Here is a 17,597-nt window from a genome sequence, read left to right as displayed (position 1 = left end):
AGAGAGAGAGAGAGAGAGAGAGAGACAAGTAATGGTGACAGCAACTATACACTCTTCCTCCAGTCATCCAGGGTCAGTCCTGAGGCTGGACAGTACCACCGCCCCTTCAGCTGGGTGTGTCCAGTCCTTTTATTTTTGTCCTGGCCACACCCCTTACAGGTGTAGTGGTACTTTTCCTTTGTCAGCCTCTTCCGTGGCGGTTCCCCCCTTGACACTAGCTCCTCATCCTCCTGGGCAGCTTTATTCAGCCTCCAGGCACGTTGCCTTGGCTGGGATGGAAGGCACTCTGGAGGAGGTTGCTGCAATGGAGGAGCATAGGTAAATGGAGGAGCATGCGGAAATGGAGGAGCATGAGGAGCATGCGGAAATGGAGGAGCATGAGGAGCATGAGGAAATGGAGGAACATGCGGAAATGGAGGAGCATGCGGAAATGTATAGTGCGGATATGGAGGAGCATGCGGAAATGTAAAGTGCGGGTATGGAGGAGCATGCGGAAATGGAGGAGCATGCTGCAACTGAGGAGCTTGCTGGAATGGAGAAGCTGGCCCAAATTGTGGAGGCAACTGGGGAGGCGGAGATGGCGGAGAGAACACAGGCCTGTTTGCCGCTAGAGTGCGCTGGCGGGGGAAAGCTTCCCCCTCGTGGTTTTCAGGCTCCTCAAATGTCATCGCTTCATGTGTATGTTGCACAGGGGCAGCCGGAAGTGTGTTCATTGCAGGGAGAGGCTCCTTGGCCAGGTGCAGCTGTTTGGGAAGTACAGTGCCTTGCAGCAGCATGTCCCTGCCCTTCCTCTTATCCCTCCTAAGCAGCCTACAAGACAAACAATCATTATTTTATACATGTAAGCCTATCCTCTCTCCCTAAGGTTATTACATATTTTCTAACAAGCATGCAGGTTCATGAGGTTAAATCTTTATATACTGTCTTGACTGTATGGGAAAGGTAAATGAAATAACACATACCATGATGAGACTGTGGTGTTGTTAACCGGCACCAAAACCAGATTCGTCTGGTCCAGGACAACCCTGCTGTCCTCCAGCAGCTGTTTGATGTGGCTGTAGACGCTGACAATGGACTGAGGGATGGGCATGGTTTTCCCCTTTGTGTCCTTTGGCCTGTTGCGTGACTGTTCAAACTCTTTGGCAAGTCTGAGGCAAACACACTCACTGACTCTGTGTACTTCAGGGTCCTGAGCTGCTTGGCCGTGAGTCATGTATAGTCTGGGGGAGAGAAGGATGATATGATCTGGACTGTGAACAAGGATGTAAAGTCATGAAGAACCAAGTGACAATGACAATAGGGGTTGCAATAAAATAATTTACACTTAATAAATACTTTTCACAGTGACACGTGCAGTCTCTTAATCAATAATTTGTATTGAATCCAAAATCATAGCAAATTGTGGTCAAGCACCTCTCTGCCGCCTGCTGTCCAGGAGCAGAGCCACTCGGCTTCCTGGGTGCTCTCCACGGTCCCCCTGACGCGTGTGCTTTTTTCTTAGCCTTCTCGGTGTACCTACACGGTGAGAGACATCCATATGCTTCATTCATTCCATGGAATGTATGTTTAATTTTGGTGTACAGAATTATTACTATTTTGTACCTTGAAGGTTTCTTGTCCATGGCATGGAGAGCTGTGTACAGGTGGACTATGTCCGCCTCCTCCTTGGCTGACAAGGCGGTGATGGTACGATTCAAGCCAACTAGGTAGGCTGCAAGGGCATCAACTGCCTCCCATCCCACAACGCCCCTCGAGTCACATTGGCTGGTCTGAAAAGTGATGAGTGAGAAAAAGAAAAACCAAGCAAATAAATGTACACTCTTGTTTCTAATATGTGAGCAGTGCTGATTTTACATTCAATTGTCTTATTAAAATGTAACCACATTTACTTCAGTTAAATATTGTGTTTTTGAGTAAGGTGTTATAGAAAGAGTTATTGACCTCTGTGACAAGGGGTTCGGGTTCAGTGTCACCGTCCACAGCACTTGGAGGATCACCAGCCCCTATCTCAGCTGACTGGCAGACAATGTCAGGCATGCTGATGGTGTCATCTGGATCATCCTCCTCCTCAAGCACCTGCGAGGGGATTTCAGAGACCTGCGATGGAGCCAGCAGGTCACCTCTGTTGGTCTGGGCCAATAAATATTCCACTGCTATGCGCTCGCCTGTAACCAGTATAAACACAAAGATGAAGAAAGGACATACATACACACATCCATCTCCTACATGAATAGCACAATCTTCGCACCAAGGAAATGCATGTCCTCTGAGTAGGGGGGTGGCTAAGAAAAAGAGGAGGAGGGGATGTAATATTCTGAGCAACCAGTGTTGCTCTGAGATCTCTCTTACCAGTGGGTTTCCCCGGTAGGGTGAACTCTGGCACCAGAGCACAACCATGGACGCGCTGGCTTAAGTTGTTAAGGTGGGACATCAAGCGAACATCAAAGCTTCTTAGGGTTGAGGCCCCCTCTACATCTACTGCCTCCTTGGCCCGGCCCATGTTCCATCTTGATGCCCCCTCCAGCATGTACATTTGCATATGTACAGCATTGCACCGCCAACCTAAGAAACAAAATACTCTGTTCAGTCAACCATTATTGTAAAGTGAATACATATGAATACCCGACAACACATACAATAAAGTATGTCTTGATGCGAAAGTACCTGGAATAAAAGCACATTGGTGTCGGTGAAAACTTTCCAAGGAGGAGGACCCCCTACCACACCTAAGGATGTCCAGCTCTTTGCCGCCCTTCTGGAGTGTCCCCACCTTCGTGTACAGTGCAACACCTGGAGGGTCTTGTAGGCACTCCAGGTGCTTCTGCTGCACTTCCCACACATGGCGCATACGGTCATGGCTCACCAGACGCAGCCCTGTGGTGTCTGTCAGCTCCCACACTGATTCCAGCAGCCCTGAAATCATGCTCCGCATCTCCTCAACTCCACGCGTCCTCCTCCTGCAGTGTCTTTTCAGTTCCCCTGGGCTGATGGTGGCCATGAGCTGTTCTTCAGTGGGAGTATGTCCGCTGTGGCTGCTCTTCCACTCCGCTCTCTTGGCCTCCTTCAGGCGTTGCACATCCTCCTGGTCCCATTCAAAAACGCAGGAGGAAAGCTTGGCACAAAAGGTGCCATAGAGAGGGTGGTGTTCTGTAGTGAGGCCGCAGTTAAAGCGTCTCATGAAATGGAAGCTGTCCAAGCGCACTGCAGACCTCCATGGGTGAAAGAGCTTAGACACTGAAGACACACCTGTAAAAAACAACCATGCATAATAGCATAGACCATGATTAAGTAAATAAATTTAATACAAATGGTTCTACAAATGGTTCTAACGGTGTGTGTGTGTGTGTGTGTGTGTGAGAGAGAGAGAGAGAGAGAGAGAGAGAGAGAGAGAGAGAGAGAGAGAGAGAGAGAGTGAGTGAGTGAGTGAGTGAGTGAGTGAGTGAGTGAGTGAGTGAGTGAGTGAGTGAGTGAGTGAGTGAGTGAGTGAGTGAGTGAGTGAGTGAGTGAGTGAGTGAGTGAGTGAGTGTGTGTGTGTGTGTGTGTGTGTGTGTGTGTGTGTGTGTGTGTGTGTGTGTGTGTGTGTGTGTGTGAGAGAGAGAGAGAGAGAGCGCAATTTTCATCCACCTGACTGGCTGCAGCAATCCCGGTCAACATAGATGACCTCAGGTTCAGCTTGGCCCGCATTCTTGTACCGAGTGACGATGCCTTGGCACAACTCTTCCAACCCTGCACCTTCACCCGTTGTCAGAACAGAGTTCAACACCTGGCCAAACTCATTGCCAATGTTCGACATCCACGCAGCACTGTCCCCGATACCACCAGCCAGCTTCTTAGTGATCTGTAAAACAAACACAAGCATTACGAAGTAAACCAATTTCCTGTTTTGTTGTAATTATTCATGTTCTATTTTATATACTTTTTTACTGTTGAAACCCTAACCTTCTTTGTTGAATCCATTTTAAGAATGCTACCATAGGTAGACGTGATCACTCCCTTCATCTCATCTACATGGCTGAGGATGTCGTTGGAGTGGACCGTCTCGAACCATTGAGCAAGTGGAAGGGGCCTGAAGGGTGGTGGAGGAGGATATACAGCAGAAGAGGGGACGAAGGTAGCCATCTTCATATGGCGCTCACAGTCTGAGAGATAGCGGATAGTCTGCCGTGCCCACTCCTCGCTGTGAGCTTCCTCGATTGCAGACTGGAGGTAGGAGGAACTGTTACCACTGGTCCTTGGCTTCAGGAAAGTCATACATTTCCTGTCCAGAGCCAGTTGTGTTGTGAGGACAGCGGGGAACAGGCTCCTGTGTGCCACATCCACCTGGGAGAGTATTTCCTGGCTCCATGGGCAGACCGGCTGAGAACATTTACTGCAACGTGGATAGTCCCCTCCCACTAGGTAGTAACGGCTATCCACATCGATCACCTCCCTGACCTTTCTGTATATCCCGGAGCTGTTCATTTTCGAGGAACATTGTGGGCACTTTAGAGGAATCCCCCACATCCTCATTGGTGCCCAGATGAACATTCTCTGCCGGAAGTACCACCCAGGCTCAGGAGGAGATGGTTTGGGCTCCAGTGGAGGGTGAAACCAGCAGGCTTGAACTTTCCGTTTCAGCTGGCCTGTAGGCTCATATAGGCATTTGGCGATCCACACCTGATCTGCTTCCTGGACTACTCTACGAAATTGGTCAGGAAGAAAACCTTTCCAATTAATCGAGGTTGGTTTTGGTTTTGAGGTGTGTGGAGTTGCAGTGTGGTGTGCCGTGGCAGAGCTACTTGAAGGAGGGGCCAGAGACGGCGTTGTCTTTGATGGCAGTACTTTTGTGGTGGTAGTGTGGTGTGGCGTGACAGAACTACTTGAAGGAAGGAGCAGAAGTGGCGTTGCCTTTGATGTTAGTAGTGCATAGTGAACCTGTTGGATATGGTTCAAAAGACCAACAGTACCCTGCACCTTGGCCCCACAGGTGTCACACATCTCCTCCGTATGGTGGTCAGACAGGTGCTCTGAAAATGTGTCTCCCCCCACAAGCTGGTTGCACTTATAGCACTGCACTGATGCTCCTGTGTCTGTGTCTCCTCCCCCTACCTCTGTGTTGTCTTTGACTCCCCCTGCCTCCGTGTCTCCTCTCCATGTCTGTGTGTGGTGTCGGACTCCCCCTGCCTCCGTGTCTCCTCTCCATGTCTGTGTGTGGTGTCGGACTCCCCCTGCCTCCGTGTCTCCTCTCCATGTCTGTGTGTGGTGTCGGACTCCCCCTGCCTCCGTGTCTCCTCTCCATGTCTGTGTGTGGTGTCGGACTCCCCCTGCCTCCGTGTCTCCTCTCCATGTCTGTGTGTGGTGTCGGACTCCCCCTGCATCTGTGTCTCCTCTCCATGTCTCGGTGTCTCCTCTAACTGTCTCCATGCCTGTCTCCATGCCTCCTCTCCCTACCTCTGTGTTGTCTTTGACTCCCCCTGCCTCCGTGTCTCCTCTCCATGTCTGTGTGTGGTGTCGGACTCCCCCTGCATCCGTGTCTCCTCTCCCTGCCTGTGTGTGGTGTCGGACTCCCCCTGCATCCGTGTCTCCTCTCCATGTCTCGGTGTCTCCTCTAACTGTCTCCATGCCTGTCTCCATGCCTCCTCTCCCTACCTCTGTGTTGTCTTTGACTCCCCCTGCCTCCGTGTCTCCTCTCCATGTCTGTGTGTGGTGTCGGACTCCCCCTGCATCCGTGTCTCCTCTCCCTGCCTGTGTGTGGTGTCGGACTCCCCCTGCATCCGTGTCTCCTCTCCATGTCTCGGTGTCTCCTCTAACTGTCTCCATGCCTGTCTCCATGCCTCCTCTCCCTACCTCTGTGTTGTCTTTGACTCCCCCTGCCTCCGTGTCTCCTCTCCATGTCTGTGTGTGGTGTCGGACTCCCCCTGCATCCGTGTCTCCTCTCCCTGCCTGTGTGTGGTGTCGGACTCCCCCTGCATCCGTGTCTCCTCTACCTGTCTCCATGCCTGTCTCCATGCCTCCTCTCCCTATCTCCGTGCTGAGTCGGACTCGCCCTGCCTCCGTCTCAACTCCTCCTGCCTCACTGGACCCAACGCCTGATGACTGATCTGTTGGCTGACAAATACAAAAAGAGGGCCATGCTACATGCAACTAAGAATACTACACTACTAGTTTTCCCCAGAATTATACAGATATATATTGTTCATTAAATAAATCCACATGCTACAGTGACTATACAGTGAAACAAAAAAAACACCAAACAATAAATAATTTCACCTACCTTGTGGAACCCACAGGAGCACTGAAGGCTTCTCCCAAACAGATCCTTAGTATGGCTCTGCAGGGGGCAAGCATCAATTCTCTCCAAGGCCTTTTTCCATTTCTTGGCCCCTGGCCGTTTGCCAGTTGAAAAGTGGAATTGGCCCTGTGCATATTTGAAGCAGATGTCCCTCCAATAGCTATCTGGCTTTCCAGTCTTAGTCATCTGCATTAAATATAAAACAGGTTAATGTCGAGCTAGGTTATGTATGTGTGTATGCTACAGACAGACAGACAGAGCGGAGGATATTATGTATGTATGTATAGTGTGTATGTTATGTAGGTAGATAGGTATGTTTTGCATTACTGTTTTATTAATCAATCTTTTCTTACAAAGAAACTGTAGCACAAAGTGCTTCACAAAATAAAAGCAGGCAAAATTAAGTATCATTATTGTTAATAATTAAACTTGGCACAATGAAGCATGTTTAATACATCTGGACACATCTATTTGTTCTGCTCAAACACTATACCACTGCTCTGCTAGCTGAGCTGCTAACACTAGCTAGCAGCTATACCAGGCTCCATTACCGGAGGGGATGAAACTTGCCACAATTATTGAACATGTTAAGGCTTTTCCGGAGAAATAGGCAGAGTTTATACGCTAATAAACAAATAAATAAGTTATTATTGGTCTTCTGATTCTGTCATACACCAATATACCCACGATAGCCACACAGTGCTAGTTTGACCGAGCGAGTACCGCCGGTAACGTTTCTATTTACAGCGACAGTCAGAAGCTCCGTTAACATAGCGGCCACGTAACAAGACAGTTGAAATACAAGTTGAATATCATGTTGACGGGATGGGAAATGAAACCGTTTGTTGTTTTGTTTTTTACGGTGTTGCTTTTATGAGTATTAATCAAGTTTCCAAACCTTTTCTCCGTGTTCTGTGCATAGGTTCTGTGTCGATGCGGTGGAAAAAATGGCCGCCACTCTAAAGCGATAACCTAGCGATAATCCCGCCCCTCTCACATCACGTGACCTATACTGTTCAAATCAGAGTCTATGGTTTGGACCTGGTTCGGACCTGTGTTCGGACCTTGTTTGAAACTCTTTCATCTGGTTAGGAATGTGTTCGGACCTGGTTAGGACCTGTGAGAAATGTTAGGACCTCGGAGGCAGTCCAGAAACTGGCGGGTACGGCCACCTCGTCAGTGACTCACGGCTAGTGGAAAGTTTTCCAATAGAAAACCGCTGAGGTTTGATGTCAGTTATTATATAGTAGCAGTTATGAGATAGGTGAAAACATGGCCCTTAATGATAGTGCATCTTCGGAAAGAATAGAAGCGACGAGGATGGGATTCGAACCCACGCGTGCAGAGCACAATGGATTAGCAGTCCATCGCCTTAACCACTCTGCCACCTCGTCACTGGGCACATTATGTGGAATGTTTTCTGACGGAAAGTTATCGAGGTTTCACATTGCTGATTATTTGTGGCAGTTGTGAGATAGGGCATCAAATATCCCAAGCACAATGTGTCAGCAGTCCATCGCCATAACCACTCGGCCACCTCGTCACTGAGTCACAATGAGTGGAAAGTTTTCCAAAGGAAAAGCATTGAGCTTTGACATTACTGATTATCTTTAGCAGTTACGAGGTCAAAATATGCCCCTTAACGATACTGTATCTTTGGAAAGAGATGACACCCTTTGCAAATGCAATCGACGAGGATGGGATTGGAACCCACGCGTGCAGAGCACAATGGATTAGCAGTCCATCGCCTTAACCACTCGGCCACCTCGTCAGTGACTCACGGCGAGTGGAAAGTTTTCCAATAGAAAACCGCTGAGGTTTGATGTCAGTTAATATATAGTAGCAGTTATGAGATAGGTGAAAACATGGCCCTTAATGATAGTGCATCTTCGGAAAGAATAGAATCGACGAGGATGGGATTCGAACCCACGCGTGCAGAGCACAATGGATTAGCAGTCCATCGCCTTAACCACTCGGCCACCTCGTCACTGGGCACATTCAGTGGAATGTTTTCTGACGGAAAGTTATCGAGGTTTCACATTGCTGATTATTTGTGGCAGTTGTGAGATAGGGCATCAAATATCCCAAGCACAATGTGTCAGCAGTCCATCGCCATAACCACTCGGCCACCTCGTCACTGAGTCACAATGAGTGGAAAGTTTTCCAAAGGAAAAGCATTGAGCTTTGACATTACTGATTATCTTTAGCAGTTACGAGGTCAAAATATGCCCCTTAACGATACTGTATCTTTGGAAAGAGATGACACCCTTTGCAAATGCAATCGACGAGGATGGGATTGGAACCCACGCGTGCAGAGCACAATGGATTAGCAGTCCATCGCCTTAACCACTCGGCCACCTCGTCAGTGACTCACGGCGAGTGGAAAGTTTTCCAATAGAAAACCGCTGAGGTTTGATGTCAGTTAATATATAGTAGCAGTTATGAGATAGGTGAAAACATGGCCCTTAATGATAGTGCATCTTCGGAAAGAATAGAATCGACGAGGATGGGATTCGAACCCACGCGTGCAGAGCACAATGGATTAGCAGTCCATCGCCTTAACCACTCGGCCACCTCGTCACTGGGCACATTCAGTGGAATGTTTTCTGACGGAAAGTTATCGAGGTTTCACATTGCTGATTATTTGTGGCAGTTGTGAGATAGGGCATCAAATATCCCAAGCACAATGTGTCAGCAGTCCATCGCCATAACCACTCGGCCACCTCGTCACTGAGTCACAATGAGTGGAAAGTTTTCCAAAGGAAAAGCATTGAGCTTTGACATTACTGATTATCTTTAGCAGTTACGAGGTCAAAATATGCCCCTTAACGATACTGTATCTTTGGAAAGAGATGACACCCTTTGCAAATGCAATCGACGAGGATGGGATTGGAACCCACGCGTGCAGAGCACAATGGATTAGCAGTCCATCGCCTTAACCACTCGGCCACCTCGTCAGTGACTCATGGCGAGTGGAAAGTTTTCCAATAGAAAACCGCTGAGGTTTGATGTCTGTTATTATATAGTAGCAGTTATGAGATAGGTGAAAACATGGCCCTTAATGATAGTGCATCTTCGGAAAGAATAGAATCGACGAGGATGGGATTCGAACCCACGCGTGCAGAGCACAATGGATTAGCAGTCCATCGCCTTAACCACTCGCCCACCTCGTCACTGGGCACATTATGTGGAATGTTTTCTGACGGAAAGTTATCGAGGTTTCACATTGCTGATTATTTGTGGCAGTTGTGAGATAGGGCATCAAATATCCCAAGCACAATGTGTCAGCAGTCCATCGCCATAACCACTCGGCCACCTCGTCACTGAGTCACAATGAGTGGAAAGTTTTCCAAATGAAAAGCATTGAGCTTTGACATTACTGATTATCTTTAGCAGTTACGAGGTCAAAATACGCCCCTTAACGATACTGTATCTTTGGAAAGAGATGACACCCTTTGCAAATGCAATCGACGAGGATGGGATTCGAACCCACGCGTGCAGAGCACAATGGATTAGCAGTCCATCGCCTTAACCACTCGGCCACCTCGTCACTGGGCACATTCAGTGGAATGTTTTCTGACGGAAAGTTATCGAGGTTTCACATTGCTGATTATTTGTGGCAGTTGTGAGATAGGGCATCAAATATCCCAAGCACAATGTGTCAGCAGTCCATCGCCATAACCACTCGGCCACCTCGTCACTGAGTCACAATGAGTGGAAAGTTTTCCAAAGGAAAAGCATTGAGCTTTGACATTACTGATTATCTTTAGCAGTTACGAGGTCAAAATATGCCCCTTAACGATACTGTATCTTTGGAAAGAGATGACACCCTTTGCAAATGCAATCGACGAGGATGGGATTCGAACCCACGCGTGCAGAGCACAATGGATTAGCAGTCCATCGCCTTAACCACTCGGCCACCTCGTCAGTGACTCACGGCGAGTGGAAAGTTTTCCAATAGAAAACCGCTGAGGTTTGATGTCAGTTATTATATAGTAGCAGTTATGAGATAGGTGAAAACATGGCCCTTAATGATAGTGCATCTTCGGAAAGAATAGAATCGACGAGGATGGGATTCGAACCCACGCGTGCAGAGCACAATGGATTAGCAGTCCATCGCCTTAACCACTCTGCCACCTCGTCACTGGGCACATTATGTGGAATGTTTTCTGACGGAAAGTTATCGAGGTTTCACATTGCTGATTATTTGTGGCAGTTGTGAGATAGGGCATCAAATATCCCAAGCACAATGTGTCAGCAGTCCATCGCCATAACCACTCGGCCACCTCGTCACTGAGTCACAATGAGTGGAAAGTTTTCCAAAGGAAAAGCATTGAGCTTTGACATTACTGATTATCTTTAGCAGTTATGAGGTCAAAATACGCCCCTTAACGATACTGTATCTTTGGAAAGAGATGACACCCTTTGCAAATGCAATCGACGAGGATGGGATTCGAACCCACGCGTGCAGAGCACAATGGATTAGCAGCCCATCGCCTTAACCACTCGGCCACCTCGTCACTGGGCACATTCAGTGGAATGTTTTCTGACGGAAAGTTATCGAGGTTTCACATTGCTGATTATTTGTGGCAGTTGTGAGATAGGGCATCAAATATCCCAAGCACAATGTGTCAGCAGTCCATCGCCATAACCACTCGGCCACCTCGTCACTGAGTCACAATGAGTGGAAAGTTTTCCAAAGGAAAAGCATTGAGCTTTGACATTACTGATTATCTTTAGCAGTTACGAGGTCAAAATATGCCCCTTAACGATACTGTATCTTTGGAAAGAGATGACACCCTTTGCAAATGCAATCGACGAGGATGGGATTGGAACCCACGCGTGCAGAGCACAATGGATTAGCAGTCCATCGCCTTAACCACTCGGCCACCTCGTCAGTGACTCATGGCGAGTGGAAAGTTTTCCAATAGAAAACCGCTGAGGTTTGATGTCTGTTATTATATAGTAGCAGTTATGAGATAGGTGAAAACATGGCCCTTAATGATAGTGCATCTTCGGAAAGAATAGAATCGACGAGGATGGGATTCGAACCCACGCGTGCAGAGCACAATGGATTAGCAGTCCATCGCCTTAACCACTCGGCCACCTCGTCACTGGGCACATTCAGTGGAATGTTTTCTGACGGAAAGTTATCGAGGTTTCACATTGCTGATTATTTGTGGCAGTTGTGAGATAGGGCATCAAATATCCCAAGCACAATGTGTCAGCAGTCCATCGCCATAACCACTCGGCCACCTCGTCACTGAGTCACAATGAGTGGAAAGTTTTCCAAAGGAAAAGCATTGAGCTTTGACATTACTGATTATCTTTAGCAGTTACGAGGTCAAAATATGCCCCTTAACGATACTGTATCTTTGGAAAGAGATGACACCCTTTGCAAATGCAATCGACGAGGATGGGATTGGAACCCACGCGTGCAGAGCACAATGGATTAGCAGTCCATCGCCTTAACCACTCGGCCACCTCGTCAGTGACTCACGGCGAGTGGAAAGTTTTCCAATAGAAAACCGCTGAGGTTTGATGTCAGTTATTATATAGTAGCAGTTATGAGATAGGTGAAAACATGGCCCTTAATGATAGTGCATCTTCGGAAAGAATAGAATCGACGAGGATGGGATTCGAACCCACGCGTGCAGAGCACAATGGATTAGCAGTCCATCGCCTTAACCACTCGGCCACCTCGTCACTGGGCACATTATGTGGAATGTTTTCTGACGGAAAGTTATCGAGGTTTCACATTGCTGATTATTTGTGGCAGTTGTGAGATAGGGCATCAAATATCCCAAGCACAATGTGTCAGCAGTCCATCGCCATAACCACTCGGCCACCTCGTCACTGAGTCACAATGAGTGGAAAGTTTTCCAAAGGAAAAGCATTGAGCTTTGACATTACTGATTATCTTTAGCAGTTACGAGGTCAAAATACACCCCTTAACGATACTGTATCTTTGGAAAGAGATGACACCCTTTGCAAATGCAATCGACGAGGATGGGATTCGAACCCACGCGTGCAGAGCACAATGGATTAGCAGTCCATCGCCTTAACCACTCGCCCACCTCGTCACTGGGCACATTCAGTGGAATGTTTTCTGACGGAAAGTTATCGAGGTTTCACATTGCTGATTATTTGTGGCAGTTGTGAGATAGGGCATCAAATATCCCAAGCACAATGTGTCAGCAGTCCATCGCCATAACCACTCGGCCACCTCGTCACTGAGTCACAATGAGTGGAAAGTTTTCCAAATGAAAAGCATTGAGCTTTGACATTACTGATTATCTTTAGCAGTTACGAGGTCAAAATACGCCCCTTAACGATACTGTATCTTTGGAAAGAGATGACACCCTTTGCAAATGCAATCGACGAGGATGGGATTCGAACCCACGCGTGCAGAGCACAATGGATTAGCAGTCCATCGCCTTAACCACTCGGCCACCTCGTCACTGGGCACATTCAGTGGAATGTTTTCTGACGGAAAGTTATCGAGGTTTCACATTGCTGATTATTTGTGGCAGTTGTGAGATAGGGCATCAAATATCCCAAGCACAATGTGTCAGCAGTCCATCGCCATAACCACTCGGCCACCTCGTCACTGAGTCACAATGAGTGGAAAGTTTTCCAAAGGAAAAGCATTGAGCTTTGACATTACTGATTATCTTTAGCAGTTACGAGGTCAAAATATGCCCCTTAAGGATACTGTATCTTTGGAAAGAGATGACACCCTTTGCAAATGCAATCGACGAGGATGGGATTCGAACCCACGCGTGCAGAGCACAATGGATTAGCAGTCCATCGCCTTAACCACTCGGCCACCTCGTCAGTGACTCATGGCGAGTGGAAAGTTTTCCAATAGAAAACCGCTGAGGTTTGATGTCTGTTATTATATAGTAGCAGTTATGAGATAGGTGAAAACATGGCCCTTAATGATAGTGCATCTTCGGAAAGAATAGAATCGACGAGGATGGGATTCGAACCCACGCGTGCAGAGCACAATGGATTAGCAGTCCATCGCCTTAACCACTCGCCCACCTCGTCACTGGGCACATTCAGTGGAATGTTTTCTGACGGAAAGTTATCGAGGTTTCACATTGCTGATTATTTGTGGCAGTTGTGAGATAGGGCATCAAATATCCCAAGCACAATGTGTCAGCAGTCCATCGCCATAACCACTCGGCCACCTCGTCACTGAGTCACAATGAGTGGAAAGTTTTCCAAATGAAAAGCATTGAGCTTTGACATTACTGATTATCTTTAGCAGTTACGAGGTCAAAATACGCCCCTTAACGATACTGTATCTTTGGAAAGAGATGACACCCTTTGCAAATGCAATCGACGAGGATGGGATTCGAACCCACGCGTGCAGAGCACAATGGATTAGCAGTCCATCGCCTTAACCACTCGGCCACCTCGTCAGTGACTCACGGCTAGTGGAAAGTTTTCCAATAGAAAACCGCTGAGGTTTGATGTCAGTTATTATATAGTAGCAGTTATGAGATAGGTGAAAACATGGCCCTTAATGATAGTGCATCTTCGGAAAGAATAGAAGCGACGAGGATGGGATTCGAACCCACGCGTGCAGAGCACAATGGATTAGCAGTCCATCGCCTTAACCACTCTGCCACCTCGTCACTGGGCACATTATGTGGAATGTTTTCTGACGGAAAGTTATCGAGGTTTCACATTGCTGATTATTTGTGGCAGTTGTGAGATAGGGCATCAAATATCCCAAGCACAATGTGTCAGCAGTCCATCGCCATAACCACTCGGCCACCTCGTCACTGAGTCACAATGAGTGGAAAGTTTTCCAAAGGAAAAGCATTGAGCTTTGACATTACTGATTATCTTTAGCAGTTATGAGGTCAAAATACGCCCCTTAACGATACTGTATCTTTGGAAAGAGATGACACCCTTTGCAAATGCAATCGACGAGGATGGGATTCGAACCCACGCGTGCAGAGCACAATGGATTAGCAGTCCATCGCCTTAACCACTCGGCCACCTCGTCACTGGGCACATTCAGTGGAATGTTTTCTGACGGAAAGTTATCGAGGTTTCACATTGCTGATTATTTGTGGCAGTTGTGAGATAGGGCATCAAATATCCCAAGCACAATGTGTCAGCAGTCCATCGCCATAACCACTCGGCCACCTCGTCACTGAGTCACAATGAGTGGAAAGTTTTCCAAAGGAAAAGCATTGAGCTTTGACATTACTGATTATCTTTAGCAGTTACGAGGTCAAAATATGCCCCTTAACGATACTGTATCTTTGGAAAGAGATGACACCCTTTGCAAATGCAATCGACGAGGATGGGATTGGAACCCACGCGTGCAGAGCACAATGGATTAGCAGTCCATCGCCTTAACCACTCGGCCACCTCGTCAGTGACTCATGGCGAGTGGAAAGTTTTCCAATAGAAAACCGCTGAGGTTTGATGTCTGTTATTATATAGTAGCAGTTATGAGATAGGTGAAAACATGGCCCTTAATGATAGTGCATCTTCGGAAAGAATAGAATCGACGAGGATGGGATTCGAACCCACGCGTGCAGAGCACAATGGATTAGCAGTCCATCGCCTTAACCACTCGGCCACCTCGTCACTGGGCACATTCAGTGGAATGTTTTCTGACGGAAAGTTATCGAGGTTTCACATTGCTGATTATTTGTGGCAGTTGTGAGATAGGGCATCAAATATCCCAAGCACAATGTGTCAGCAGTCCATCGCCATAACCACTCGGCCACCTCGTCACTGAGTCACAATGAGTGGAAAGTTTTCCAAAGGAAAAGCATTGAGCTTTGACATTACTGATTATCTTTAGCAGTTACGAGGTCAAAATATGCCCCTTAACGATACTGTATCTTTGGAAAGAGATGACACCCTTTGCAAATGCAATCGACGAGGATGGGATTCGAACCCACGCGTGCAGAGCACAATGGATTAGCAGTCCATCGCCTTAACCACTCGGCCACCTCGTCAGTGACTCACGGCGAGTGGAAAGTTTTCCAATAGAAAACCGCTGAGGTTTGATGTCAGTTATTATATAGTAGCAGTTATGAGATAGGTGAAAACATGGCCCTTAATGATAGTGCATCTTCGGAAAGAATAGAATCGACGAGGATGGGATTCGAACCCACGCGTGCAGAGCACAATGGATTAGCAGTCCATCGCCTTAACCACTCGGCCACCTCGTCACTGGGCACATTATGTGGAATGTTTTCTGACGGAAAGTTATCGAGGTTTCACATTGCTGATTATTTGTGGCAGTTGTGAGATAGGGCATCAAATATCCCAAGCACAATGTGTCAGCAGTCCATCGCCATAACCACTCGGCCACCTCGTCACTGAGTCACAATGAGTGGAAAGTTTTCCAAAGGAAAAGCATTGAGCTTTGACATTACTGATTATCTTTAGCAGTTATGAGGTCAAAATACGCCCCTTAACGATACTGTATCTTTGGAAAGAGATGACACCCTTTGCAAATGCAATCGACGAGGATGGGATTCGAACCCACGCGTGCAGAGCACAATGGATTAGCAGTCCATCGCCTTAACCACTCCGCCACCTCGTCACTGGGCACATTCAGTGGAATGTTTTCTGACGGAAAGTTATCGAGGTTTCACATTGCTGATTATTTGTGGCAGTTGTGAGATAGGGCATCAAATATCCCAAGCACAATGTGTCAGCAGTCCATCGCCATAACCACTCGGCCACCTCGTCACTGAGTCACAATGAGTGGAAAGTTTTCCAAATGAAAAGCATTGAGCTTTGACATTACTGATTATCTTTAGCAGTTACGAGGTCAAAATACGCCCCTTAACGATACTGTATCTTTGGAAAGAGATGACACCCTTTGCAAATGCAATCGACGAGGATGGGATTGGAACCCACGCGTGCAGAGCACAATGGATTAGCAGTCCATCGCCTTAACCACTCGGCCACCTCGTCAGTGACTCATGGCGAGTGGAAAGTTTTCCAATAGAAAACCGCTGAGGTTTGATGTCTGTTATTATATAGTAGCAGTTATGAGATAGGTGAAAACATGGCCCTTAATGATAGTGCATCTTCGGAAAGAATAGAATCGACGAGGATGGGATTCGAACCCACGCGTGCAGAGCACAATGGATTAGCAGTCCATCGCCTTAACCACTCGCCCACCTCGTCACTGGGCACATTCAGTGGAATGTTTTCTGACGGAAAGTTATCGAGGTTTCACATTGCTGATTATTTGTGGCAGTTGTGAGATAGGGCATCAAATATCCCAAGCACAATGTGTCAGCAGTCCATCGCCATAACCACTCGGCCACCTCGTCACTGAGTCACAATGAGTGGAAAGTTTTCCAAAGGAAAAGCATTGAGCTTTGACATTACTGATTATCTTTAGCAGTTAAGAGGTCAAAATACGCCCCTTAACGATACTGTATCTTTGGAAAGAGATGACACCCTTTGCAAATGCAATCGACGAGGATGGGATTCGAACCCACGCGTGCAGAGCACAATGGATTAGCAGTCCATCGCCTTAACCACTCGGCCACCTCGTCACTGGGCACATTCAGTGGAATGTTTTCTGACGGAAAGTTATCGAGGTTTCACATTGCTGATTATTTGTGGCAGTTGTGAGATAGGGCATCAAATATCCCAAGCACAATGTGTCAGCAGTCCATCGCCATAACCACTCGGCCACCTCGTCACTGAGTCACAATGAGTGGAAAGTTTTCCAAAGGAAAAGCATTGAGCTTTGACATTACTGATTATCTTTAGCAGTTACGAGGTCAAAATATGCCCCTTAACGATACTGTATCTTTGGAAAGAGATGACACCCTTTGCAAATGCAATCGACGAGGATGGGATTGGAACCCACGCGTGCAGAGCACAATGGATTAGCAGTCCATCGCCTTAACCACTCGGCCACCTCGTCAGTGACTCACGGCGAGTGGAAAGTTTTCCAATAGAAAACCGCTGAGGTTTGATGTCTGTTATTATATAGTAGCAGTTATGAGATAGGTGAAAACATGGCCCTTAATGATAGTGCATCTTCGGAAAGAATAGAATCGACGAGGATGGGATTCGAACCCACGCGTGCAGAGCACAATGGATTAGCAGTCCATCGCCTTAACCACTCGCCCACCTCGTCACTGGGCACATTCAGTGGAATGTTTTCTGACGGAAAGTTATCGAGGTTTCACATTGCTGATTATTTGTGGCAGTTGTGAGATAGGGCATCAAATATCCCAAGCACAATGTGTCAGCAGTCCATCGCCATAACCACTCGGCCACCTCGTCACTGAGTCACAATGAGTGGAAAGTTTTC

The 17,597-nt window shown here is 47.3% G+C and overlaps 14 non-coding genes across 14 annotated transcripts; all 14 read right to left on the bottom strand.

Moving 5' to 3' along the window:
- Window positions 1-8,176: 8,176 nt before the first annotated feature.
- Window positions 8,177-8,258, bottom strand: trnas-gcu (transfer RNA serine (anticodon GCU)). The gene has a single exon. It is a non-coding gene; the product is annotated as a tRNA-Ser (tRNA).
- A 511-nt stretch (window positions 8,259-8,769) lies between these two features.
- trnas-gcu (transfer RNA serine (anticodon GCU)) lies at window positions 8,770-8,851 on the bottom strand. Its single transcript has one exon. It is a non-coding gene; the product is annotated as a tRNA-Ser (tRNA).
- An 888-nt stretch (window positions 8,852-9,739) lies between these two features.
- On the bottom strand, window positions 9,740-9,821 carry trnas-gcu (transfer RNA serine (anticodon GCU)). Its single transcript has one exon. It is a non-coding gene; the product is annotated as a tRNA-Ser (tRNA).
- Window positions 9,822-10,116: 295 nt separating this feature from the next.
- On the bottom strand, window positions 10,117-10,198 carry trnas-gcu (transfer RNA serine (anticodon GCU)). The gene has a single exon. It is a non-coding gene; the product is annotated as a tRNA-Ser (tRNA).
- A 1,104-nt stretch (window positions 10,199-11,302) lies between these two features.
- trnas-gcu (transfer RNA serine (anticodon GCU)) lies at window positions 11,303-11,384 on the bottom strand. The gene has a single exon. It is a non-coding gene; the product is annotated as a tRNA-Ser (tRNA).
- Window positions 11,385-11,895: 511 nt separating this feature from the next.
- trnas-gcu (transfer RNA serine (anticodon GCU)) lies at window positions 11,896-11,977 on the bottom strand. The gene has a single exon. It is a non-coding gene; the product is annotated as a tRNA-Ser (tRNA).
- A 672-nt stretch (window positions 11,978-12,649) lies between these two features.
- Window positions 12,650-12,731, bottom strand: trnas-gcu (transfer RNA serine (anticodon GCU)). Its single transcript has one exon. It is a non-coding gene; the product is annotated as a tRNA-Ser (tRNA).
- Window positions 12,732-13,026: 295 nt separating this feature from the next.
- trnas-gcu (transfer RNA serine (anticodon GCU)) lies at window positions 13,027-13,108 on the bottom strand. Its single transcript has one exon. It is a non-coding gene; the product is annotated as a tRNA-Ser (tRNA).
- A 511-nt stretch (window positions 13,109-13,619) lies between these two features.
- Window positions 13,620-13,701, bottom strand: trnas-gcu (transfer RNA serine (anticodon GCU)). Its single transcript has one exon. It is a non-coding gene; the product is annotated as a tRNA-Ser (tRNA).
- A 511-nt stretch (window positions 13,702-14,212) lies between these two features.
- On the bottom strand, window positions 14,213-14,294 carry trnas-gcu (transfer RNA serine (anticodon GCU)). The gene has a single exon. It is a non-coding gene; the product is annotated as a tRNA-Ser (tRNA).
- A 511-nt stretch (window positions 14,295-14,805) lies between these two features.
- On the bottom strand, window positions 14,806-14,887 carry trnas-gcu (transfer RNA serine (anticodon GCU)). Its single transcript has one exon. It is a non-coding gene; the product is annotated as a tRNA-Ser (tRNA).
- A 295-nt stretch (window positions 14,888-15,182) lies between these two features.
- On the bottom strand, window positions 15,183-15,264 carry trnas-gcu (transfer RNA serine (anticodon GCU)). Its single transcript has one exon. It is a non-coding gene; the product is annotated as a tRNA-Ser (tRNA).
- A 134-nt stretch (window positions 15,265-15,398) lies between these two features.
- Window positions 15,399-15,480, bottom strand: trnas-gcu (transfer RNA serine (anticodon GCU)). Its single transcript has one exon. It is a non-coding gene; the product is annotated as a tRNA-Ser (tRNA).
- Window positions 15,481-16,745: 1,265 nt separating this feature from the next.
- trnas-gcu (transfer RNA serine (anticodon GCU)) lies at window positions 16,746-16,827 on the bottom strand. Its single transcript has one exon. It is a non-coding gene; the product is annotated as a tRNA-Ser (tRNA).
- Between the last annotated feature and the right edge of the window lie 770 nt (window positions 16,828-17,597).

The sequence above is a fragment of the Alosa pseudoharengus genome, unplaced genomic scaffold (genome assembly GCF_046254945.1).
Source record: "Alosa pseudoharengus isolate Yale_2024_CS ecotype anadromous, Long Island Sound unplaced genomic scaffold, YU_APseudo_1.1 YU_APseudo_1.1_scf_97, whole genome shotgun sequence".
In the NCBI taxonomy this organism is placed as follows: Eukaryota; Metazoa; Chordata; class Actinopteri; order Clupeiformes; family Clupeidae; genus Alosa; species Alosa pseudoharengus.
The sequence above is the reverse complement of the archived record's forward strand: the minus strand, read 5'-3'. Positions and strand labels throughout refer to the sequence as shown.